Here is a 27,014-nt window from a genome sequence, read left to right as displayed (position 1 = left end):
TGGTCTTCAAACTTCTCTATACCTAAGCTCACCCTCTGGGCACACAGGAAGGATACTCAGAGACGACAGCTAGAATGGTGGAAAGACATAGTACAGGTGTGTAGTCAGGAATATCCTGTTTAGACTCCTGGCTTTCTACATTACTAGCCATGTGGTCTTAGGAAGGACACTTGGCCTCTGTGTGCTTCTGCTTTCTCTTCTGGAAGCTAAAGATAACTTGGCTTACTTTACAAAAAGTAAAAATGTGGCCAAAAACATCAACCCCCAAATATTCCAAACTTATGTCCCAAAACTTGCTCCATTCCATGGGTCTCGTAATGCAGACCAGGGTGATCTGCAGCAAGAGAAGCAGGATATCTGACACAGGAGTTTACAAAATACTAAGACTTACACATGCAAGAGAGAAAAAGAGAAAAAGAAAGAAAAGAATAAGTGAAGAGGGGAATGTAGGAACAGAAAGAAGAGAGTTTGTGCAAGGGTAGAGAGTATGAGGTATGAAGAGAGGAAACCTGGAACCACAAACTGAAGCATGAAGAACACGAGAAGGCTGGTAAATGACAGGAACTGAAGGCTGGGGAAGGGCATGTGAGAATAGGTGATGTGGCTTTTACTTCCATTAGGTCCCTCTCCTACTGTGGATGTCCCCAGATCCCACTGTCAAGAAGAGTAGTTACAACTGGTATCCATCCTCAAGCTTTGTCAAATTCTATCACCCACCACTCGAAAACTGACATTTCTCCCTACTGCCTCCCATGGTAAGTCCTGATTCCTCAGGGTGACTCTTTGGCACCACCTCCAATTTCATGAAATTGACTCCAATCCACCTTTTTAAAAAAACATCTTCCACATTCTTCTAGTCAAAACCACTTTCAAACAACATGTGAAATTTTGAGGTTTCCTGACTATTCCTTGCATTTTCCATTTCTGAATGTTCATGTTCCTTCTTGAGGCTTGGATGCCTTTCGGTCACCCTCTCCAAATTAGTCAAGCTATTTCACGTGGCTCCTCCTCCATGAAAGCTTCCCAGGCCCTTCAACTGGAATTATTCTCATCCTCTGTGTTCTCAGGACAATTTGCATCTGCATCTCTCCTATAACCCCAATAACATTCTCATTATATTAGTTATTTGTGTACATGTCTCTTTCCTTCTACTCAATGGTAAGCAACTGAAGTGCAGGGTCCATGGCTTATGGCCCCTTGATGACTCACAGAGTGATAGATGGGTGTTCATTAGGTGTGAGTGAGATGTATTAGAAAGCTGAGTTAGTTCTATGCAATATCTGAGAATCAACTAAGGGTGACACTCATGGTTTGCCTTCTCTCATGTAACTACTTACCTAAACTCCACTTATTTGAGTGACTAGATAACATCAATGCACAAGTGAATGAATGAAACCTCAGAGTATCTACAGTTCACCCTTTCCTAAGGCACACAGGAGGCTCGCACCAACCAGACAGTCCACCACTAGTCTTTCCAATTGAAATCAAGTAAGGTTGCCCAATTCATGCCAGATAATTTGGCATCTATTCTGGTTTCCTAAATGGTATCAGATCTTCAAATCTTAATCTATCTCTGCCAGGAGTTTTGTTGACTTCTGAAGATTGAATATCAACTTTCACAATAAATGCATTAAGATCCTACTTCCATGATGCAGCTCAGCTCATGGAACAGGACTGCACTATGCCCTGGTTGATGGGTTTTACTGCTAACTGCGTGACAGTGGTAGAGTCACTTCCTCTATCGTGGCCTCTGTATCTTTACCTGTACAATACAGATAACCACGCCCACACTGCCCACTCCCAGGCCTATTATGAAGAATATGAAGTCATGCAAGTGAGGATACCTTATCAAACTATTAGGTAGAAAAAGGAAGGAAGAAAACTAACATTTGCTTTGGGCCCCTCCTATGAAGCAAAGATCATGAAACTTTCAACAACTTGTTTCATACTCTCTATAATCTATATAGTCAAGAGTTTCTGAATATGAAATGTAGGGCTGGAAGAACTAAATTCAAATCCTAATTTGGTCACTTAGTGGTCATATGGCCTTGGGCAGGTTCCTTCATCTTTGAAAAGCACCTGCCTCCACATCTTCAAAATTCGCATTTTAGAGGTGCTCACCTTCTGAGCACTTGTCAGAATCAAGTGAGATGATACATGTGAAAAAGCTGTGGAAATTGAAAAGCCCTAAGAAATTTCAAAGTATTATTAAAATAACAGAACCATTTATGCCAACAAGGTAATTAGAGGAGGTGAAGGATGATATAGCTCCACAAACTTGTGAACAGAAATCCCAAAAGAGTTCTCTTGGGCTGACTTGGGTCCCAGTCTCATGCGGTAAAAGAGGATGGGGCTGGTCTTTCTTTGGAGCTTGAAACAGCCTTTAGTGGGGAGCTGGAAATGCCTGTGACAGCAGTAAATTTAGTCAAGAAAGGAGACCTTGGGCCCTGGAGGAGGCAGAGGACTCTCCAAGGAAGAGCTGGAGGAGAAAATGATCAGAAAAATAATACTACCTTTCATGAGAACCCAGAAGTAAAAAATGGGGTCACTCACCTGCAGTGAGAGCTTGAGTGAGTAAATGAGCCCAGGGACTCACGTAGAAAATAAAACGCATTCCCTATAAACAGCAAGCCAGAGACAGCCAGAAAGGGAGAGCAGCAATAAGGGAGAAGGGAAAAAGTGCTAGTGATGGGCAACACACAGGATTACAGAAAGTGCTTACAGAAGTGGTCTTCAAAAATATTTCAGCCCAGGAAAACTTTCTTTGAGGGAAAGTTATGTGAAAATCCAATGCATAATACAGGTAAAAACAAGGTGAGCGGGTTGAGGAGAGGTTTGGAATCCCAGCGCTCAGTGCTCAGCCCACAGCCTCTCCATTCCCCTACAGGCAGCTCCTGAGAGGAATCTGAGGAACCCTAAGGGACCTTAAAGCAAAATCAGAAAGCCACTGACTTAACAGAGTCTTGGGATCTGTAACAGAGACTACCAACTCTCCTCCCTCACCCAACCCCTCTCCTTCTTTTAGAAACAGAACCCCTTCTACCAAATTTCAGGCTCCATACAGCTACAGACTTACCTACTTTCCTTGCAGCTAGAAGTGACCATGAGTCTGTTTTTGTTTTGTTTTGCTTTTTATCCACTGAAATGTGAGTGAAAGTGACACATGCAATTTCTGAGTCACTTCATTAAAAGAAATTTCTGTCTCTCTGTCAGCATAGACGTGACAATGAGTAGCTTCAACCATGTGAAAAGGACAAACTTAGAGGGTGGTAGAGCAACAAGGTGGATGAAGCCTGGGTCTCTGGATAACCTTGTGGAGCAGAACTACCTCCCCTCCCTGGACCAACCATCTACACCTGGACATTGGAGAGAACGAAATCTCCATATTGTTCAAGCTTCAGCATTCCGGGTTTCATGACAACAGAAGCCTTGCCTGTGCTCCAAACTAATCAGAGCCATAGAAGGGAAAAAGAAAGAGTAAAAAACCTCAATTTGGTGTCTCCTACTCTCTACCCTCTCTCTCCAAGATATTCTCTGAGCACATGACTCCAGGCCCCACGACCAGAATGGTGACCTCTTTGATCTCCAAAAGTTGTCCATAGCGTTTAATAGCAACAAATTCTGTTTATGCTTCATTTTTCAGGGAAACAGATTCTGTAGATGCTCAATAGGTCTTAACTGGACTCTTGAACCACACAGTGGTGAAACTGAGTATCTTTCCTCTCTTTGTTTTTGTTCCATCCAATCAGGAAGCCAGATTTCATGCTCCTACACATTCCCTACTTTCCCAGCTTTGCTGCTTCCTGGCTATTCCCAGGATAAGTCAATTACTTTTTTGGGGAAATCATAGTCTAGAACCTCTTTCTTAAATTCCAAAGAGATCCATCAGTTCAAGTTAAAAAGTGTTACCTCAATTCCAAAAACTTTTACAAGACTTTGAAAAATCAACTTTGTATAAACCCTATAAAGTCTCATATTTGTTGTGGCTGCTTTTCAAGTTTTCTTTCTTGCTATTTTCTCATCTTGATTGCCTAACAAAAGCAGAATATGGAGATTTTAGGCCCTCCCTTCCTATCACCTGACAGTCTCCCCATCTCTTGGCTTCAGAGAGCCAGAATCTTTGCAAAACCATTGTTAAATTCTAGGTCATTACCGAAAATGATGTTGAGGTGTATAAAATAAACTTAATGCCTTAGAATATAAAAGCTATTCTAATCACTACATCTAATTACCAAGAAGAATGACTCACCAAAATATTTTAAATGCCTTAAAATATAATAAAGTAAAAAGAGAAAATGTGAGCAATTGCTTAGTGAGCTGGCAATGGGAAGTAGGTCTCAGAGAACACAATTCCCATTTTAACCTCAAAGACGCCAGGATCTTTCAGAATCATTGTAAGTTCTATTCCTATCAGTGCTTAAACTTAAGACCTTCAAAAGTGGTAGAAATTTCCAATTTTTTAACAGATCTGAAGCTTGCCCTTGCTGTGTACTACAATGACACTGTGAGTGTTTACACATCTGTAAATTCACATAAGATTTTGGTGTAAGAATTAAATGCATCCCTGAATGCTTCAGTTCCTTCTTTCAGGCCCTGCTTCAAAACATACATCCCTAGATGAAATTCCTAAGATGTAAAAATCATGTCAGCAACAGAGTCATATCTTACCTTCAAAGATCCCATCTACGCCGAACCGCAATACATCATCATTCATTCCCACACTCATTCAGTCCTCACTATGTTCACAGCAGCATGAGTGACAGGCACAAAAGGGATATTCACTTCAATTGAGCATTCATCTGTGGGCTGGCGGGGAGCTGGCCCTTTAACAGGGGTGATATTTTTACATTCCTCAAAATTACACTGATAAGTAGGCATTCTTACTCCCATTTTACAAGTGAGGAAATTATAGTTCAAAAGGGTTAAATAATTTTTCCAAGGTTGTAATCAAAGATCTGTTAGGCTGCAGAGCCTGCCCACACCCCTACGCTGCCTTCCTCTAAGAGAAGAGAGAGAGCAGAAAACTAACAGAAGCAACTGTACCTAACTTAGTAGCCCAAACTTCCATATGAAATAGTCCCTCTTGGCCTATCATGGGGAGGGGGGAGGGGGGAGGGATTGCATTGGGAGTTATACCTGATGTAAATGACGAGTTGATGGGTGCAGCACACCAACATGGCACAAGTATACATATGTAGCAAACCTGCACGTTGTGCACATGTACCCTACAACTTGAAGTTTAATAATAATAAATAAATTTAAAAAAAAAAAAAAAAGAAATAGTCCCTCTTGATTCCCCCATTTTCACAGACGAGGGAGTCTGGGCACAGAGAGATTAAGTGACATTCCCTAAGTCACACCAACAATGAGTGGCAGAAATGGGATTTGATCCCAGGCCATCTGACTGTGCCCGTTACCATTTACAATAAAGCTGTCTGTCTATACTAGAAAAAGTGAACATACACGCAAGGAAAAAGAGCAATAAAATAGTGACTGATTTCCACAAATGGAGAAGGAAGACTCAGTCCTGACTAGCTGAATAATAAAACACTTCATAGAAGCAGCAGTTTTTAAAACCAGTGATATAAATAGAGCATCAGCCCAACCATCAGGGAAACCAGAAGTGGAGAAGGTGGGATGCGAAGGAAATGTGTTTGCTCAATGGTCTGCCAGTGACTGAATCTTCTAACCCAACAGTTCTTAGCCAGCCACGTGTTTAGGAATCCTGGGGAGCTATTGTTTCAGACCCAGACTTCTGTTACCTTTTTCTCACTCCAGCCCTATTTGGATTCACTAGGACTAGGGCTAAACTATGGAAGCTGAATTTTTATTACTATTTTCAGATAAATTGTATTTTCAGCACAGTTTTAGGTTCACAGCAAGACTGAAAGGATGGTACAGAGATATCCCATCTACCCTATACCCGCCTAGCCCCCACACGCAGAGCCTCCCTCACTTTCAGCATCCCAGCAGCACCAGGATGGTACATCTGTTACAGTCAATGAACCTACACTGACACATCATTGTACCCAAAGTCCACAGTTTACATCAGGGGTCACCCTTAGAGGTGAGCATTCTTTCGGTTTTGACAAAAGCATAATGACACTTATCATTGTAAAATCGTACAGAAGAGTTTCACTGCCTTAAAAATACTCTGTTCTCTGCCCATTCATTCTCCTCTCCTCGCTAACTACTGTTAACCATAGATCTTTTTACTGTCTCCAAAGTTTTGCCTTTCCCAGCATGTTTTACATATATATACACACACATATATATATGAAATCATATGGTATATAGCCTCTTCAGATTGGCTTTTTCATTTAGTAATATCTATTTAAAGTTTCTACATATATTTTCATGGCTTAATAGTGCATTTCTTAAGGCTTCCATCGTCTGGATGTATCACAGTTTATCCATTCACCTACTGACGGGAATCTCAGTTGCTTCCAAGTTTTGGCAATTATGTATAACGTTGTTATTAACATCCATGTACCTTTTTTTGTGTAGACGTACATTTTCTTTTTTATTATTATAAGTTCTGGGCCGGACGCGGTGGCTCATGCCTGTAATCCCAGCACTTTGGGAGTCCGAGGTGGGTGGATCACAAGGTCAGGAGATCGAGACCATTCTGGCTAACACGGTAAAACCCCGTCTCTACTAAAAATACAAAAAAAAATTAGCCAGGTGTGGTGGCAGGCGCCTGTAGTCCCAGCTACTCAGGAGGCTGAGGCAGGAGAATGGTGTGAACCCAGGAAGCAGAATTTACAGTGAGCCAAGATTGCACCACTGCACTCCAGCCTGGGCAACAGAACGAGACTCCGTCTCAAAAAAAAAAAAAAAAAAAAAAAGGTTTGGGTTACATGTGCAGAACGTGCAGTTTTGTTACATAGGTATACACGTGCCCTGGTGGTTTGTTGCAGCCATCAACCCGTCACCTACATTAGGTATTTCTCCTGATGTTATCCCTCCCCTAACCCCCCACTCCCCATCAGGCCCTGGTGTGTGATGTTTCCCTCCCTGTGTCCACGTGTTTTCATTGTTCAGCTCCCACTTATGAGTGAGAACATGTGGTATTTGGTTTCCTGTTCCTGTGTTAGTTTGCTGAGAATGATGGTTTCCAACTTCATCCATGTCCCTGCAAATGACATGAACTCATCCTTTTTTATGGCTGCATAGTATTCCATGGTGTGTATGTGCCACATTTTCTTAATCCAGTCTATCACTGATGGACATTGGGGTTGGCTCCAAGTCTTTGCTATTGTGAATAGTGACACAATAAATATACGTGTGCATGTATCTTTATTGTAGAATGATTTATAATCCTTTGGGTATATGCCCATTAATGGGATTACTGGGTCAAATGGTATTTCTAGTTCTAGATCCTTGAGGAATTGCCACGCTGTCTTCCACAGTGGTTGAACTAATTTACACACCCACCAGCAGTGTAAAAGCATTCCTATTTCTCCACAACCTCTCTAGCATCTGTTGTTTCCTGACTTTTTAATGATCTCCATTCTAACTGATGTGAAATGGTATCTCATTGTGGTTTTTATTTGCATTTCCCTTAACAACCAGTGATGATGAGCATTTTTTCATATGTCTGTTGGCTGCATAAATGTCTTCTTTTGAGAAGTGTCTGTTCATATCCTTTGTCCATTTTTTAATGCGGTTGCTTTTTTCTTATAAATTTAAGTTATTTGTAGATTCTGGATATTAGTCCTTTGTCAGATGGATAAATTGCAAAAATTTTCTCCCATTCTTTAGGTTGCCTGTTCACTCTGATGATAGTTTCTTTTGCTGTGCAGAAGCTCTTTAGTTTAATTAGATTCCATTTTCCATGTGTTTGGGTAAATACCAAGGAGCATGAGTGCTAGATTATATGGTGAGCGTATACTTAGTTTTGTAAGAAACTACCAAACTGTTTCCCAAGGTGGCTATGCCATTTTTCATTCCCACCAGCAACAAACAAGAGGTCCTGTTGCTCCATATCTTCATCAGCAATTAGTGCTGTCATTCTTTTGGATTCCCACAATTCTAATAGGTGTGGTGTGCTATCAAAGTTGCATTTTTAAAAAGAGCTTCTCTGTGATTGTTATGCAGATGACTTGAGGCTTTGAGAAATATGGGGTTTATAGAAGAAAAGAAAACCCTTTACACCAGCTTGCAGTTTCTTACATGAATGTTACCAGGACTGATAGTCAACTAGTACTCACTTATACAGCCCCATGAGTTAAGATATTGACATCCAAGGCTCATTAGTAACAAGCCATTGCTCCAATTTCTGCATGTGTCCTACCACCACCCAGGTACCCCAGGCCTGCACCTTAGAGCTCCCAGCTTTCCTAGTATCCTGTACCAAAGGAGCTAAGGCTTGGCACTGAGAGAGTCTCAGGACCTGCTCCAGCTACAGTCAGAGCCCTTTCTAATTGATGAGTGCCTGAGTCCTTACTGGTTATTAAATATTTTGAAAATCACCCCTGAAATTACCTTATGGGATTACGCACCATTTCCCAACCTTCTCTGATGACTATCAACACTTCTGGGCTTGTTAGACTTGTGACGAGGCCTCACTCTCAAAAATGCTAATTCAGTAGCTCCGAGCTGGGACCCAGAAAAATGTGAGTATATGTTTTCCTTCATTTGTTTTTTCGGCACCCAAGATACTTTTTTTCTCCAATCTCCCAAGATTCTTGTCTTTAGAAGTGTCTTGCAATTAAAAGGGAGGCAGACAATATTTCAACTGAGGCTAGACGGATTTTTCAAGAAAAAGGTAGCTAAGCATGGACTTTGGATATATAGAGATCAGTCTTGAGATGTGAAATTCAAAGCCTGGTCCCACCTTACCTACTGTGTGACTTTAGGCAGTTGACTTAACTCCTCCAAAGCTCCCTTAGACACTGCTCTAAAGATTGGATGAAATAAATGTGTGAGGCACATAGTAGTCAAACAGTTACAAACATTATTGTAAGTATCAAGCACATTTATGAACTGTCTCTTTTAAAAAAAAAAAAATCAACCTTGATTCAGATTCAAGGTTTTGTTACTCTCCAAGCAGCAAAACTGGCCAAGGTTGGCTGAGCAAACAGCTCGTCTTCATCAAACCAATGGCAAATGTGGCTCCTATTTATTTATTTGGTGGGCATCCAATCTACATCAAGGCATGTTGTAAAAACCATATTTGGAAAACAAAACTTACTCCATCTTGATTTAGAAAACATTTACCTCAAGTACTATCATTAGTCACTAAAGGTTTCATTTTATAGACCTCTTACCTAGGCTAATTATTCTTTTCTGTCAATTTTTAAAACAGTAAATATTCTTAGCCCTGAATCTCGCACTGTTCTAAACTGAGGAGGAAAAAAATGGGAAATGTCATCTTTCAAAGAATTTCACCCTTCTTAAAAGCAGAATGAGTCTTCACAATCCTGGCCCATCCCATGTCATTAGGGATGAATGCCACCTTGTTGTAAGTGCTAGGCTGCAAAGAGTAGAGAAATGGGTAGATAATGAAATTACTGAACACTCAAAGTGTCAGACACTGACAAGCAAGGGCCATCCATCACCGATTATATGAGGCATTAACATGCTGCTTTCCTATCCAGGGACAAAGACTGCAACAAGAATAGTAAATAGTCTGGAGTGTGTCTGTGCAAAAAACTAATAATTTAATGAACTGACAACAAGCCAATACCCTGAAAGTGTGGTCTGCCTCTGCCCCAGAACTTGTTTTACACCCAGGAACCTGCCTCTTGAATGATACAAAATGGCAATGTTTCCAAAACTTAAATTATTCATGCACCTCCTTCTTCACAAGCTACATTTATGTAACATGTATACTAAATTTGATGTATTTATTTACATTGGCTATTCTTTTTTTTTACTATAATTAATTGACTTTAAAAGAAAACTGGATATTTCCAACAAAATGGAAAAACAGTATCACCTGCCATAAATGCAGAGTAATCATAAAAATAATTGCGAAGCAGGGAAATGAAGCCATTAAGGTCTAGTCAATACTGCTCCCTGCTATGGACTCTGAGCCTGAAGCCTGCTCTTTTCTTTCTGAAAATAGGAGATTATCAACTTAGGAATGTGTTAAAGACACTCTACCCTAAACTCAGATTTTCTCCTTGATATCCTAAAGGGATTAAAAGCAAACTGAAAAAAAGACGAATTTGCTCATCAAATGAGCCAGTGCTATTTATTGTCATATCCATGTTCTAGATGAACAATTCTTACACTCCGGAAAATACCACTTAGAGCTCTGGCTACAGAAGGTAAAGCATGGACAGGCTTTCACAAATCCAGAACAAACTACAGAATTCCCAGGCCCTACCTATTAAACCCAAATGTGAGAACACAACTGCACTCCACTTGGCTGGGGGACAACTCATGCAATCCCTCTTTGAAGACTTTCATATGAAATTACTTAGAAGTCATGACCCTTTTCTCCTTTTGATCCCAAGAAGAAGGTGCAGCAAAAGCCACATGACAGCTCAGGAAGATTCTTGGGTCCAAAGCAGGGCAAAGTGCTCTGCTAGGGGGCATATAACTTACAGTATGGAGAAGGTTAAAGCTGGTAACTAGAGTCTTAGATCAGAAAGCCCAGATCAAAGAATCTTGGTTGCAGGTGGAACATGGAATTGGTCAAGTCAGTAGGAATCAAATTAGGTTGCACCAAAGTCTAACCAGCACCAGGCTCCCTGATAGGTACCAAGAATTGATCATAGAGGATAACTGCAGCTCTTCAGCTCCCAGCATCTCTGGTCTGTTCTGGCCACCACTAACTCCAAATTAGTGGTTATCAACAAGAAAGCTACTGCCCCTTAGGGAGCATGTGGAAAATTTGACACGGTATTGAAATACCGGATTTAGTGACAAGGCAGGAATGCCAATCATTCTACACCATGTTGTACCATGAAAAATTGTGTGACATTCCACACAGCTTAAAAATATCCCATAAGACATTCTTGTAGGGAAGAACCTGTTTGTCATGAACCAAGCCTATGACCTAAATTCATTTTACATATAAACAAAAAATATTTTTGTATAATGTTAATGGACTGAATTTTCTAGGAATACAAATACTATGTAGATTGAAGGAAGACTGACTTATTTTATGAAGAACTTTACAAAAAAACTATTCACCGTTTTTTTAAATTACATAATAAATGTAAATGCCATTCATAGTGTTTGAACTGCCAATAGCACACATCTGATCAGTCTGCCTTTATAGCTCTTATTCATGGTGATTCTATACATAGGAGGAACCATCTGATGACTTCGTTATATCTTCAAGTGTAGTCATACCCAAGTATTTATTGAAATGTATACTATTTTGTTATAAATTACTCCCCTTTTATTTCTGCTTCATATTATAGTTAGGGCATTATGCTGATTTTAATTGTGTGTGTAGGAAAGTTACATTGTCTTTGAATGTCACTTCAGTATTGTCAAGTGAGCGTTTCAAAATATTTGTTATAAAAATGGGAAACTGGGTCTGATATACCTAAGAATACAGTGCTAAAAAGATCAGCTCCCATTGTGCTGGTTCTTACTCATCTCCATTTACCACACTGAGACCATCTATGGCTTTTCTTAGGGTAGAGGAAATCAGGCTACTCCTCCTCTCCAGGCTTTCAATGAGTGTTGGGCTACGGTATCCCAAGGGAAAGGGTGTTTACGCCAAAGAATTTGTTTCTGATGTGCTTCCTCCTGAATCTTCTTGCTATCACAGAAGTCTCTCTGCTGTGGCAGCAAAACCTGTGAGAAGGCATATGCTATATGTTTCCTCTGAAGTAACCTAATTCTCTTCTTTTTCTACTATGTTGGATAATATTCTCTCTCTCTCTCTCTCCCCACCCCTCCCCTCACCTCTCTCACACACATACACACACACCCCCTATCTACCTTGATATCCCTTCTTGATTGTCTGTTCAAATCGTTCTGATGGAGGCTCTTCTGGTCCATTTCCCCTGGATTACTGTAGCTCTTCTTCCTCTGGAATCCTGAAACACTCTCTGCTCCATTCCACAGGCACCTGCTCTGGGCCCCAGCACTCTCTGTATTGCTGTTTGTCTTTCCCATCCATAGCGGCCACTTGGCTCTTCATCACTTTGGCTTCATAATAGAAAAAGCCCCAGCCATCAACTCTTAAAGGAAAACAGGCTCACTGGGGAGTATCTCATTCTTCATTCCAGAGAGCTGAAGAGTAATATACATGCCATATTTTCCAAACCAAAAACCTGGACACGAGGCCTGACAAAAATATGGGTATAGAGTCTGACAATAGTACATGGAATCATGACTGCTCCAGAAATTCAAAGATGAATGGTCCTGTTGGGGAGATGTTAGAAACTCTTCAGAGGAAGCCACCAAGGACAACAGCAGCTGCTTGCTACTTTTCTCTGCCATGAAAACTAAGATGAGAGAAAGATCAGTCCTTATTCTCCTAAAAATCTGCTGGCCTCTTCTCAGCTTTGCTATCACTGACCTGCCACACTTTGGTCATTCCCGAAATTCCATTTTAGCCTCCCATCCCATTCCATTCCTGAGAAATTTTGTTGACTCTGACAGTTTCGTTGCCACCTAAATGCTAGTAGATCCACAATTTTCACCTGCCATCCAGACGTCCTTCTTCACCTTCAGACCTATAAATCCAGTCACCTCCTGGAAGATACCCACCTTTTGAACTGCAGGTATACTTCAATCATATGTCAAAATCATGCTCATTCTCCTTCCTTTCAGCTTGCTAAATAATATACTTGCTATTCTGTCTGTGTCATTGTCTTGGTTCATGCTGTCACTGTGCTTCCCAGCATGTAGAGAAAAATACTAAAAGTCATATTACTGACCTCATGGTTCGCAAACTCATTCAATCATTGCTAAATCCTAACAATCCCATCCCCTGTATTCCCACAATTTCAGTCCAGATTTCCATAATCTTCTTCCTGGAATACTGTAATACCATGGACCTCTTATTCTTTCCTTCTCATAGCTCCCACCCTCCCCAACATCCTACCAATATCACCCTGTTAAGACACATATTGTCAAATTTCACTTTTAGCTCCCTAACAAGCTTGCAGTGGTCACCCGTGATGCATAATCTAAATTCTATTATTTTCTTTCAACCATAAAAAACTAGAGGTATTTTAATCCAGCAGACCTGGGAATGAATCATAGGTTCACAGGTTACTGGCTGTATGGCCTTGGGCAAAAGGAAGAATATAGACTCATTATTTTAATTACCCTAATTGTAGAGTCTGTGTATTGCACAGAGTTCAACTTCTTATTCTGCTACTCTACGTGAAAAAATATAATCACCCGTGAGATGGGTTATGTTATCTGGCATTCAAAATGACTCAATTTTAAAGTGATGAGAATCTCTTTTTCTCAAAAATTGAGATAACAATGCTTATCCCAGGTTTGTTGTGATGATTAAAATGGGAATCATACTTGCCTGATTCACATTCCAAGGCTCCTCTCCTTCTTTGCTCAACCATATTGGTGCAGTGAGACCACTTATCAAGGGATAAACTTGGGAAATCAATGACCCCAAAATAACTTAATCCTAAAGTAAGAACACAGACATTGTGTGAGACTCAAGGAGCCCACAGTCTTCCTGGGGAGGAAGAATGTTAAAAAAAAAAAAAAAAAAAAAAAAATCTGATATGCAGCCTACAAAAATGTAGGAAGTTAGAGAAGGTAAACCCATGTAAATCCAAGTCATAAGTTTTATGAAAGAGGCTTCTTTCAAAAAATCTTTTGAAGAAAATAATGATAGTAAAGAAGAACTTTAGCCACCTTGATACCAAGAATACTTAAAATTTTACTTCCCAAAGCAGGAAATGTTCCAAAGACCATAAGGATAAATGTTCATTGCATTTCTTCTAACTGCCAGAAATAGTGCAAGCACTATGAGCAATCCAAGGGGAATAAAACACTCATTGCCTTGAAGTACCAAAATGGTCTTATAAAGTCATTAACATGCTTAACTAGTGAAGCAAAGCAGAATGGGATACAGCCTCAAAGAGGGACCAACAACGTGGATCTGAAGAATGAGACTGTAAATGGCCTCAAAGTTGCACTGGACAAATAGGCAGCAGTGAGCCAGGTTAGTGTGGAAGCCCTATCACAGATTTTCCACCATCTCCCCACCAAGCCCTACTGCCCAGAGACATCTACCAGGATAGAGATGCATGGTGTTGTAGGGGTTTGTCAGATAACTGTCTTTCCCAGGCCTTGAGTGTTGAATTCAGACAAGAACCACCCCAAAACCATGAGTTTCTCTTTGCAAAGAAGGTAGACACTGGCCCAGGCTTCCCTCCATACTTAATGCCTCCAATCTAACCCCTTTCTCTTTTCTTTCTGATTTGTTTCCAAAATAGATATATGACAACTCTGATCTCAGCAAAAGAATTTTAACTACTGACTTTGTTAGCGGGGAAAAAAGAGGTGCATAAAACATAAATACCAGCTCTGACCACCCTATCTAAAGATTCTCAATTAAAATGAGGTCCTATTTTCCCAGAGTTGCAGAGAACCCCAGATGATCCTTAGGTGTCAACAGAAGAACTAATTTTTCTGTTGAGAATGAACTCTCTTCATCCATAACTGCTTATGAACGGAGAAGGACTGAGGAGACAGGCCCCATGATTCTGTGTGCCTATGGCTGCTCCAGCTCCAGACCATCTCAGAGAAGCACAGGCACCTTAAGTCATCCTGTGTCATCCACACTGCAGCCAAAGTGAAAGGTGTCAGACACCAGCACTCCCATGCTCCAAGCTGAGGGCTAAAGTTATCCTTAGTCAGTCCCTGCAGAGCCTGAGTTTCACTTGAATGTATAGCCTGATTCTGCTGAAATTTAATCAGAAAGAATGTTCACAAATGGCTGCTCTACACTCCACTAATCACCACTGGGCTGCCATCAACTAGAAAGCTCTCCTGGGTGGTCTTAGACCCTTGAACCTCAGCGAGCCTCTTTTAAGTCATCTGTTAAACAGAGGCAATATCTTACTAGCATAAAGGCTGAATCAGATGGCTTCCTAAGTTATCTTCCAGCTCTAACCAACCTGCCTAGCAACCAGGAAAAGAAAAGGCTGTTTGTCGAGTTTGACAAAGGACTGACTTAAGCTAGGTTTCGACTGATATGTTCACAGAGCTCTGAATCCATAACACCTCCAGGGGCCTACAAACCCCTGCAAAATGGCCAGTGAAAGAGGAAACTGTTCGTGACATTGACTTCTCCAGCCATCTGAGCCCAGGGTCAGCCTGCCCCAAGATCCAGCCTCCCGTTCCACCACAAGCCACCTCCTGGGCTCATGAAATCCTTTTCTAGCCTTTCTCAGACATACACAGCCAACCCCACTAGCCTTTCTTTGATCATTCCTTCACGTTGTTTCCTTAGCTCTCAGTGAACCCTGGGAGTTGTATTCCCAACTATGGGATTAAGGCTACCTCCAGGTTCTCCCAGCCCCACTTATTCAACTGTTAAACAACTGGCAAAGGGAATGATGCTGCTTGTAGACTATAAAATAGAGGAAAAAAGAAAAAAAGTGTTGCCGGCTTTAGTCCTTATGCAAAGTAGGAGTGTCATCTTATAAAGTTCAAGTAGTCATGGACCTCAATTTCTTCATCCTTAAAACAAGGAAGAGAGGGTTGAGCCAGCTTCATTCAATAGAGATTGCTCATATACTATGCAAAGAACTGTACTCAATTCTGCTAAAGGTAAATGTCATTAGCATTGAGACCATATTTTGCTTATTTCATTATGTCCCTGTAGCACTGAGCTTGTCATATACTAAGCAGTAAAACAGCTGCTGAATTGTCAATCACCAGCTCACAATCTCTGCCTTCAGAGAGCTTATACATTTTTAGGGGAAAAAAAAAAAAAAAACATGGACACAAATAATCATCATTAGAACAGAAAGTCAGTACCAAGAGAGACAAACAATGCAACAGAATAAATCTTGGAAGAAGATTTGTTTTCATCTGGAGCACTGCAGAAGGCTTCAGGGAAAGGTGGTATTTGAGCCACTAGATGGGAAAACTGACAAACTGCAGAGATGGGACCTTCCAATGGTGATCAATCCACCTGGGAGTTTCAACTCAGGACCAGAAGTTTTTCTTCCACCATCCAGAAAAGCATCTCTACATTTTTTCTTCCTTTTCTCTAACCACCTTTCCAATATAGCTAACTTTTTGTTTCCCCTCTTCTCTTACTTCTCCATCTACTAAAAATTCCTACAGGGGAGTGGTTTGTTAATGTTCTTCCTTTCTTTTTGTCTGCCTTAAGTTAATGGACTTCTGGCTAAATACTCGAATTTATGCACCTTACATTATCTTTTCAGCACTGTTTTCAGTAATTTATAGGAATCAGTGTCTGCTGCATCATGTTATTTAGTACTGTGGTGGCTTTGAGATACCATCTGCACCTTGATGCTTCTGCAGGGGGAGAGAAGCAGTTATAGAACCCGGACAGGCTCTCCTCCTCTTGTCCTGGGAAAGACACCCCTGTACGGGTTAGTTACTGAGAAGAGTTATAGAGGCACTGGCACAGAATCCCGAGTCATTCCACACCATTAAGAAAAGACAGGCTGAGGAAGAGAAAGTCCTGAATTATCCAACAAAGTTGCACACTGGGACAACCAACATCCCAGCCAGCCAGAAAAACCAGGCAGAGGAAACAATGCCCCCAGGATCACACAGCCAGAGGTTCTTTATGTGTGGGTGGTGGCAGAGGGTTTGGAAGTAGGACAGACAGCCCATCCCCACATACAGCTACACTTTCAAAGAACAACAATTTTTCACTGAATGCATATCGTTTTTTTTTCTAACTAGACATTGCGCATCCATTGCATCCATTCATTTATTTTTCTTAGCAATTGTAGTTTTTACATTTCCTGTCAGAGAACTATGTCCTGAGAAGAGGGTCTTCCAGTTGTAACATTAGAACCCAGTAACACCCTGCCTGACTTGGGTTTTCCAAGAAAAGCCCAGGGTGAGATGTGTTAACCTCTGCCCTGAGTGGAGAGATAAATAAATCCCTGCTCTCCAGGAATCTGATGTCCAAAACAGGAGATAAGACGCCTTTTAAGGACCTTGAGGCTAAATGCACTCAGATGCAAAGAGTTGAGCTGCCTCTGGCTATCTGGTCAATTTTCCTCACATAGACTCCCAGCACCAATGCCCAGGAGAGTGCTTTCTGACTCACCATGCACCTAGCAGATGCCTAAGGCTGGGCATTACAGAAGGAGGATAGAACCTCTTGGAAATGTTCAAGAAAGGCATTTAGAAGCCTGGACCTTGAACAAGGTATGAACTGCAAGGTTTTTTTGTTTGTGTGTTTGTTTTTTCTTCCAAGACGGAGTCTCACTCTGTCGCCCAGGCTGGAGTGCAGTGGCACGATCTCCACTCACTGCAAGCTCCGCCTTCCGGGTTCATGCCATTCTCTTTCCTCAGCCTCCTGAGTAGCTGGGACTACAGGCACCCGCCACTGTGCCCGGCTAATTTTTTTGTATTTTTAGTAGAGACGAGGTTTCACCGTGTTAGCCAGGATGGTCTCGATCTCCTGACCTCGTGATCCGCCCACCTCGGCCTCCCAAGGTGAACTGCAGGTATTTATTTAAGCTGAATTTGATTGTTTTCAAGAGGGACACACCACACTAATCATCAAAGGCCTCACCACTTCTTACTTTTTCCCACTTGGCCATTCCACACACAGAGATTATCTCTTTGATTCCTGCCCCCCTCACCCTGCTGAAGACTAACCAGACATTGGAAGAGGAAGCTGGGAGCCCAGGTAGGGGAAGACAAAGATGTCATTAGGAGGGAAGTTCCAGCTTCTACAGATGGCACATAACAAATCGGTGTGGTGTAAATGCAATTTATGCGGCCCATAATGTACTCAATACATCCCCATAAATGAAGGTAAAACTGTACCTCAGCCGACAGGTTCTAGATCTTACTTATCATTAGCAGTGATAAATCCCACATAGTAATGAGAGTTCCTGGAGACACTTTTCATTTCTGGGTAGCTTCAGTTACTCACATTCAAACCACAATTTGCTCATCTTTCCAAAAGCAAGCCTTGCTAGCCACTATTAGATCTGAAATTCACTTTTAACATTAAGTGATTTGAGAAAGTAATACAAACACTTAATAGAAAACAAAACACAAATCCTGAAGCACTAAAGGATTTTCTATGAAAAGCTTTTCTGGCTCCCCTTTCCCTCCACAGGAGCTTCCTTAGTGGCAAACAGGATTGCAAGTTTCTTATGAACTCTCCCAGAGATCATCCTTGTAGATGCAAAGTATGTATTTACATATCACTTTTATGCACATGGATTCATACTATATATACTGCACTGTATTTTTTTCCTTATTTTACATTAAGGACTGATGGAGAACAGTTCTGATCAGGGGAAATAAATCTTTTGCATTCCTCTTCACAGCTGCATAGTACTCCACTCTATAAATGGACCATAACTGATTTAATCATTTTCCAACTGGCAGACATTACAGTTACCTTTCTACTCCTCAGAACCCACAATGCAACAATAAATGGCCTTTTGGCTCCATTTTAGTTTTCTTTCAACTCAACCATTGCCTGATTCAGTTACTCCACCTTCCTCACCTAGATTCAGAAACCTACCTCAGGAGAGAGAGCATGCATCTCTGCAGAACTGTAGTTCTAACAGCAAAATAAAATTAAATAAAAGCCTCCCTCTCTAGGCCAATCTGGAAGAAATGGCTCCAAGTAGAGTCTATAAGAATAATAAATCTCTCCTGACACAGGAGCTGGGAGGAGGCTGCCCAGGTCATAGTGATGGGCTTCTCAATCTGAGATGTCAACAGGCTACGTTGAAAGCAGAAAATGGAGTCATAGAAATCTATAATTGTAGGTCCTGTTTTCACAGGCAGAGAGCTGTCTAGCTGGCTCTCATTACCTGGCTACAATTGTAATTTCTATGCATTCTTTTTCCCTGCACTGCAGTTCACTGGGGATTCAGGGCCAGGGTAGGGGGCTGGGTATTTTTTGAGATGGAATGAAAAAGGTACCAATTATGGAAAAGTGATTTCTTCTTTTGAATCCAACTGCTATGGACGTCATTGTCCCTCTTCATGGGAGAACATCACGATGTTGTACAGGCAAAAATTCTTTCTGGAAAAAAAAAACCCACTTGCCCACCCTTCTCCACCAAGAGCATCAGCTGGACTTGCAGCTAAGTTCAAAGCACTCACCAGCACAAACTAACAGACCAGCTCATGCTCTCCCCAGGTTGCCTAAAATGTGTGTCCTAACTAGAAAGTAGATATCTAGTTGTTTCATTGGATTCATTATGATTCCTTATGGAGCTCAACAATGTAGACCTAACACAAAGGTAACTGTGGCATTCACATGATTCATTGCAAAGGTCTTCATCATTCTGCAAAATTACTGTTATGCCCTCAACAGAGACTCCAGCATCAGTGAGCACCCATCAATCAGAATACTGGGATCAGAAAAGTCAACTTTACCCCCTACCAGGCATAGGCATGAGCCAAGAAGATGATTATCCTCCCCAATCCCACCCCCAGCTGTCTCACGTTGTCCTCCTTCGGCAAAATAGATCACAACTGATGAGTCAAATCCTAAAATCCCAAGGTGAGGACTCTGTGTGCACCTGCTCCTTGCCTATAACATCTATGGGATGTCACCAAAGTGGCCACCACTCTTGGTGACTGTCCATGACTGTGCTGTCCTGTTGGTTTGCACTGTGAGTACTTTGAGCCTAGCTACAAGTCCAGCTTAGCCATCTGATGCTTTTGGTGGGGCAGGATGGGCAGGTGGAATTTCTATAGCATTCTGCAAAGGGCACTGAAAAGCAGGAGTGGGCAGTGCTGCCTTGGGGTGGTGGAAGGTTCTGAATGGTTTCCTACAATGTTCTTAAAATGCTTCTTAAGCCAAGCTTCAGTCCAGAACCAAGTGCCAGGCACCAAAGCAAACTCTGCCTGATCCTGCACAATTCTTCAATTCCAGGAGGTGGGTGACAGAACAAGGGAGCCAGTATCCAGAGGCAAGGACCTGGTCTCAAATGGCTTGTTCTCACCCAGCACATGCTCTGCACCTGAACCTGAAGCCGTTCCTCTCAGCTTCTGCCTTCAGGATTCAATTTTCTTCTTTTTTCCCCCTTTCTTTCTTTCTTCCTTTTATTATTATTATTTTTTTATTATTTTTTTTAAGACAGAGTTCTGCTCTTGTTGCCCAAGCTAGAGTGCAATGGTGCCATCTTGGCTCACTGTAACCTCTACCTCCTGGGTCCAAGCAATTCTCCTGCCTCAGCATCCCAAGTAGCTGGGATTACAGGCACCACACCTGGCTAATTTTTTGTATTTTTAGTAGAAACAGGGTTTTGTTAGCTGGTCTCAAACTCCTGACCTCAGGTGATCCACCCACCTCGGCCTCCCAAAGTGCTGGGATTATAGGCAAGAGCTACCACACCTTTCTTTGGGGGCTTTCAATTCCTATATAGTTTATCATTGAGATCAAGGAAGACTGTCTACCTTTGACTGCCCGGTGGTTAAAATAGAACTTGACATACGGAAACTAAATAAGTGCTAAATAATAATTAATGAATGAGCCAAAACACAAGAAAGTACTAATTCATTGTGTTGTGAATCTCCAAGAATAGCAGTGCTTAGAGATCAGGGACTAAACAGGATCCACCCCTCATGCACCCTAATGTTGATATTAAGTATAGACTGACAAAAGCAATTACAGCCTCCAAGAAGTGTCCTGTAAACTAGTCATGTCAAACTCTGAGATTACTAACACCACATGTCCATGCACTAGCTCTCTTATGTAAAATCGTGTGCATGCATCCATCAGTATGCATTTTTCTGCAAGAAGACTACTTTCACCAGATTCTCAAAGGGATCCATGCCCCCTCAAGGAACTTCATGTTCACTAACTCAGAAAATCAGAACACCCGAGAACTAGAACAATCCCCACTGCCCTCCCTGAGACAGAATGGGATTGAATGGAGAAGACTGTAGGTGTGAGTTCTGGGGACTAACAAGCATCATTGCTCTGCTTTATGGAAACAGATAAATCATGAAGACTGAAAGAATCCCTATCCCAGAAACACTCTTGTGCTTGACAGCAAGCACATTATTTTCCACCAAGTCAACATCATCTCCAGAATGAGCTGCAAAGCCCTGTCAGCCCAAGAAAAAGAAAAGAGGCGTGAGGCAAGATTAAAGAAAGAAATAAGGCCCAATCTGCAAGCTAGGAAAACAGGTTCCTCCTATAATGGTGCTAAACCACTTGATTCCAGGAAGGGAGGACAAGAACAAGGTGATAAGCTATGTCAGCCTTGATTCCAGATGCTCTACAGTGAGAAGGGGCCTTTCATCCTAGTCCACATCGTGCAGAGTCAGGGGAGCTGGCTGCTGTCTCTGCATTTGAAGGAGAACTCAGTTCTGAATTTGTCATGGTTATGTTCAGGGAATTACTATCTGGGTGCATCTCCTTCAGCATTGTCCAGAAAACACTCCTGATAACAAAAGAATTGGCTTCAAAGCTTGATTTTGAAGGGCTGTTACAAATGGCTCAAGGGCTGTTTGAAAACACACCTTGTACCTGCCTATTTCTAGAACAGTTTCTCAATGTTGGCACTGTTGACATTTGAGGCCAGATAATTCTTGGTTGGAGGTGACTGTCCTGGGTTTTGCAGGATGAATAGCAGCCTCCCTGGCCTCTACTCACTAGATACCAGGAGCACCCTGACACCTCACCACCAAGTTGTGACCACCAAAAATGTCTCCAGACTTTGCCAAAAGTCCCCTGGGGGGCAAAATCACCAGAGATGAGAACCACTGCTCTAGAGTTTCCCAACTATGCTCTGGGGAACACCAGCCCTGGGGGTCTTTTCTAGTTATTACCTAGAGAAAAACAAGATACTGTGGTCAAATAGTTTGGGAAACCTGGAATTAAACAAAGATAAACAGGACTCTTCCCTGATGGATTTCTCAGATCCTAGAACAGATCAAGGTGCATTGTGCGTCTCCAAGAGGAAAACATAATACACAATATTTTCCCAAAGGCATCTGGCCACAGAATCCTTTTATCTCAGAGCATTTAGGATTAGTATTCCAAGGATTAACTTTTGGAAACACTTCTGTAAGGCAAAATTACAAATACACCTCTAGGGCAAACACACCCTGAGGAAGGGATGAAGAAGAATCAGCTGAAGGATGTAAGAGAACAGCCCATACACAATTCATCTTTGAGCCTCCAACTTCATCATCCAAGATCCTTTTTTTTCTCTCTCTCTCTTTTCTGAGACAGAGTCTCGCACTGTTGCCCAGGATGGAGTGCAATGGCACGATCTTGGCTCACTACAACCTCCACCTCCTGGGTTCAAGTGAATCTTCCGCCTCAGCCTCCTGAGTAGCTGGGATTACAGGCACCAGCCATCATGCCCGGCTAATTTTTATATTTTTGCAGAGACAGGGTTTCATCATGTTGACCAGGCTGAACTACTGACCTCAGGTGATCCACCTGCCTTGGCCTCCCAAAGTGCTGGGATTAGAGGTATGAGCCACCATGCCTGGCCCTAAGATTCATTTTTGGAGAAGAGGTTTAGACTTTCAGGCTTCAGAAGTCCCAAATATTTTGGAAGATATTAAAACTCTAAATCACCATCAGCTAACACTTCTTCCAGGGTAAGGTGATCAGACAATTTCCCCTGTGAGAGCTGGCCAGGTCCAACAGTCTATTGAGAACAGGAAACAGCAAAAGCACTTGGAGTAGAAAAGAGAGTAATACAGGAGAGGAAGTAAGGAAAGAGGACACCAAAAGAGACCTGTCTTAATATTTATGTCACAATCCGCACATACGGACATTAGGATGGTCAAGGATATTAGGAATGCTGTCTTATAAGAGGAGTTAGAATCATTCCATGTAAAGTGAATGTAAAATAGTATTATTCTACAATACTAAGTAGATTGCTGTAATTTTTACAGATTTCAAAGATCATAAAATATGAGACCTGGAAATAATCTTGAAGGATCCAGTCTTGTTTTTTAAACTTGTTTAGCTACAAAAATCATTGACTCGAAACTCCGTATGTAAAACACAAAATCATAATAATTCTTATTCAGTATGGCTGGATTCATGCCCAATGTTTGACCATCACCTCAATCTTCTTTGCAACACCTGAGGAATCTTCCAGAAACCCCAAGCATCTCAGAGCTATATTTGAAACCCAATTCATCCATTTTACAGTCAGAAGAAACTGGGGCCCAGAAAGAGAATGTGATTTGCCCAAGATCCCATAGTTTAACAGTAAGGCGGTCAGGAGAAGAATGAGCTCATGCCTGACTCTTGGCCCAGTGCACTTCCTATCTCACCATATGTTGGCCAAACATAAGAAGAGTGTTCTAACCCTACAATAGAATAAGTTCCCTTGGAATGGAGTGATCTCCTCATTCTGTAGGTATCCAAGAACAGGCTGATGACTTTTGTAAGGTGTAGTTACTACACTGATGAGAAAGATGAACTAGACTAGACATCTTTGCGATCTCTTATTGCACATCTTGCTAGCACTACCTGGTCTCTTGCCCTCTCCTTTCCCACATGATGCAGTGGCTTCCTCCCAGGTTCCAGTGACAGGATGCTCAGGGAAGCCTGCTCTAGGAAGCAACACAGCCTCAACAAAGGGCAGACCACTGCCCATTCCGCCTGGTTCCCAAGCTCCCTGCCTTCTCTGGGTGGAAGCAAGTCAGCTGAAATGAACAGCAGGCTCAGCATGGGTGAGCAATGCTAGACAACCGGGTGATACATTCTAAGCCACGTCAACAACTCCAGGCTCAGGAGTATCAGGTAGATTTATGACAGTGCCTGTCAGTCACTGGAAATATCATAAGGGAGGTCTAAAATAATAATGCTGCCTTACAACCGGTAATACAAATGATCCGTGCACACAATGGCATGATCCTGCTCCAAGTTATTAGGTGTGGAGGAAAAGTTCAGCCCAAGCACATTTGTGAGTGTGTCTGTGGGTACATGCACAGCAAAACACACACACATGCACCCCGCTCTATAAGTAGATACAAAAATCAGCAGTGTGTAAAGCTGTAAAGCTCCATAACTCCATCTTAATTCCATCTCCATTCTTTTATCTAAAGGATAACACAGTGAGCAAATCATGGCAGAAGAATAGGGCAGACCAAGAGGTGTCCAGAGCAGAAGAGCAGGAAGACTCAACCTGATACCAAAGGCCAGGACAACCATAAATACCCAAATCAGGCCTGATGAGCAGCAGCAGGATATGGGGGCACCTGCCCATCTTATGCTGTTGCATTATGGAATCCAGGAAAGGATATCTGGTAATTATCTGTTATCTGGTAATTAGCACAGCGCAACAATATGATAAATATACTTTACACTTGCAGCTTTCTATTATCATTTTTTGTTTATTCTGTGTAGTTTTGTTTCTGAAGAGTGTGTGTGTGTACACATATTTGTGTGTGTTTTCTCCAGGAGTCAACATGCCCTCCTAACACATCAACTAGCAGATGGTTCAAGGCCACATCCTCCACAAATCCATTGCCCCTGAAATGCCCAGAATAAACCTGACCCTACCTCATGCACTCGACCTCTGTGAGAATCAAAGGAGGTGACTGATGTGAAAAGACTTTGAAACCATAGAGCACTGTGACACACATACCACACGCGAATACATAACATTCTGTGATGCTGGCAGCTGTGGTGGGGTGGGACAAGTCCTGGCCATGGCATCACAAGGGGTTCCAATACCAGCCTTTCCACCTACCAGCTACATGATATAAACAAGCTCCTTAACTTCTCTGGCTTCAGATGACTTGCTGTCAACTGTTATAAAGATCAAATGAGATGCAAAGGTGAGATCTGAGCTATAAAGTGTTCTGCAGATGTTAGATATCAGCATTACTACACCTGCCTACGGAGTTGTCTATCATCTAATCACCAGTGATACTCATTTTCTGTGCAAAACACATCTATATTGGTATGACAGTACTTTCCATCTATTACTACCAGTAGCCAATAAAGCAATATAATGCATCTCATAAAAATATGACTCTCTGATATTAGAGAATATTATTCCTAGCTGTGCTGAAAATAGTAATAATAACAATATTCTACAGTTAGTACCTGTGTGTTATTAGTCTTTCCCTAAGAAGATGGCAAGCTCCTCAGGAGAGATTTTCTCTGACACTTCCATGTCACCTGAAAGAGGAGGATCATCTGGCAGACATTAAACACATGTTTGATGATTGTCAGAAGACACAGGCAATTCCCAGTTGTGAGCAACTCTAGGGCTGGTCTCCCTCTAAAGGTAATTGGTTTTAGAGCCATAATTCAGCATATTCTAGCAGAAATGGTTCTTATCTCCCAACCCACCCAGAGATCTGGTTTCACACCTCAGTAGCTCACAAACAGAGCATGTGCTTTTGGAGCAGAGGCCCCTGCAGATCCAAACAGGGGCAAGAACCAGAACTGACCTGTTCATCTAACAGAGCAGCCTATTTGGAAGAGTAAACAGCTACCAAGGGGTCACGATGCCAGACCAGGTGGGCTCATATGTCACCAAAGTCTGGGCCAGGGGGCCAAGTATGCGTGGTTCAGTGTGGGAGAGGGGTAAGGGAAAGCTGAAGGCTGTGTCTAAGGTTTATTAATAGCTTCCCTTTCCACCTCCCTTCCTCTTCACTTTCTCATCTCAGGGTGACCTCCACAAGTCACACCACAAGAGAACATTTATTACTATTATAATTACACTGATCATATTGGTATGTATGCTCACAGATGCCACCGAACGTGTGGCGTGCTAGTTCTCCTGCATTTCCAATTCACAGTGTCCTGGAGCCAAAAATACACTGCCATCAAATTGCTCTGTTGTGGCTTTAAAAAAAAAAAAAACTGCCTCCTTTCTCAGGGCAATTCTTCCCAATCCTTCACAAGTACAGCCAGTTCGATTATTTGTACCACCCCTCACCCCTACTCCTGCCCCATTGCCCCACCTTCCACCTCCCTTCCCCTCCCCATAAGCAAAATAGCAATGTGCATGGCTAATTCACACGTCAAGCCTCCCTCAGATGAATGACAGGTTAATGATGTGCATGTCTCCTTAAATAATTCATACTTCTAATAACCACGTTACTCAGCACTGACATACACCGCCCTCATCAATCGACATGGGGTAGCACACGGGGTGAGGCAGGGCAGAGTAGAGACTTGTGTGGTTGGTGGAGATGGGGAATGAAGAGCGCCTCACCTGCCAACCTCATAGTCACCGGGAGGTACAGGCGGCTCTGGGAACATGTTGATCAGCAGCAGAAGCCACTGCATCATGTGGGAAAGGAGAGGGCAAGAGACCAGGTGCAGGATCAACATCTAAGGGGCCAATGGATCACTGGGCAGGAGAGAAGTCATTGTTTTCAGGGTGCCAGGCTGTCTTTCCAAGGCATCAACTGCATACTTCAGGGGCCAGCAGCCTTCTCACTTCCTCCATGGAGTTCCCCTGGATGTTCACACTGGAAGTCCCAGTGTGGAAGATCTTCTTACCCTCAAAACTTTCTCTTGTATATTCTCATTTGTTCCTTGCTGCAAATTCCCTGGCCTTTTTCAGTTGTGTGTACGTGTCCTCTCATCAGTCAGGGAGCAGGTGTCCAACTTCCTTGTGCCAGTCTGCAATGCCCGGCACAGAGCTCAGCATCTCTGGATATGAGGCCAGAGGAAGAGTACTTGTTTCCTATGGCTGCTACAATAAAAGACCACAGCCTGGAGCTTAAAGACAATGCAACCTTATTTTCTTCCAGTTCCAGAAGTCTAAAGTCCAGAATGGGTCTCGCAGAGAACCAACATCGAGATGTGAGCAAGGCTGGATCTATCTGGAGGCTCCAGGGAAGCATCCCTTTCTTTGCCTATTCTCAATTCTAGAGGCTGGTGACATTCCTTGGCTCATGATTCCTTCCTTGTGCCACCCAATGAC

General features: G+C 42.2%; 1 protein-coding gene across 1 annotated transcript in view; it reads right to left on the bottom strand.

Annotated features, from left to right (window-relative positions):
• Positions 1-27,014, bottom strand: part of SORCS3 (sortilin related VPS10 domain containing receptor 3) — a 621,661-nt gene that overhangs the window by 460,501 nt on the left and 134,146 nt on the right. The gene's annotated exons all lie outside the window — the stretch shown is intronic.

This window comes from Chlorocebus sabaeus, chromosome 9 (genome assembly GCF_047675955.1).
Source record: "Chlorocebus sabaeus isolate Y175 chromosome 9, mChlSab1.0.hap1, whole genome shotgun sequence".
Classification (NCBI taxonomy): Eukaryota; Metazoa; Chordata; class Mammalia; order Primates; family Cercopithecidae; genus Chlorocebus; species Chlorocebus sabaeus.
This window is presented reverse-complemented; position numbering and strand designations above follow the sequence as displayed.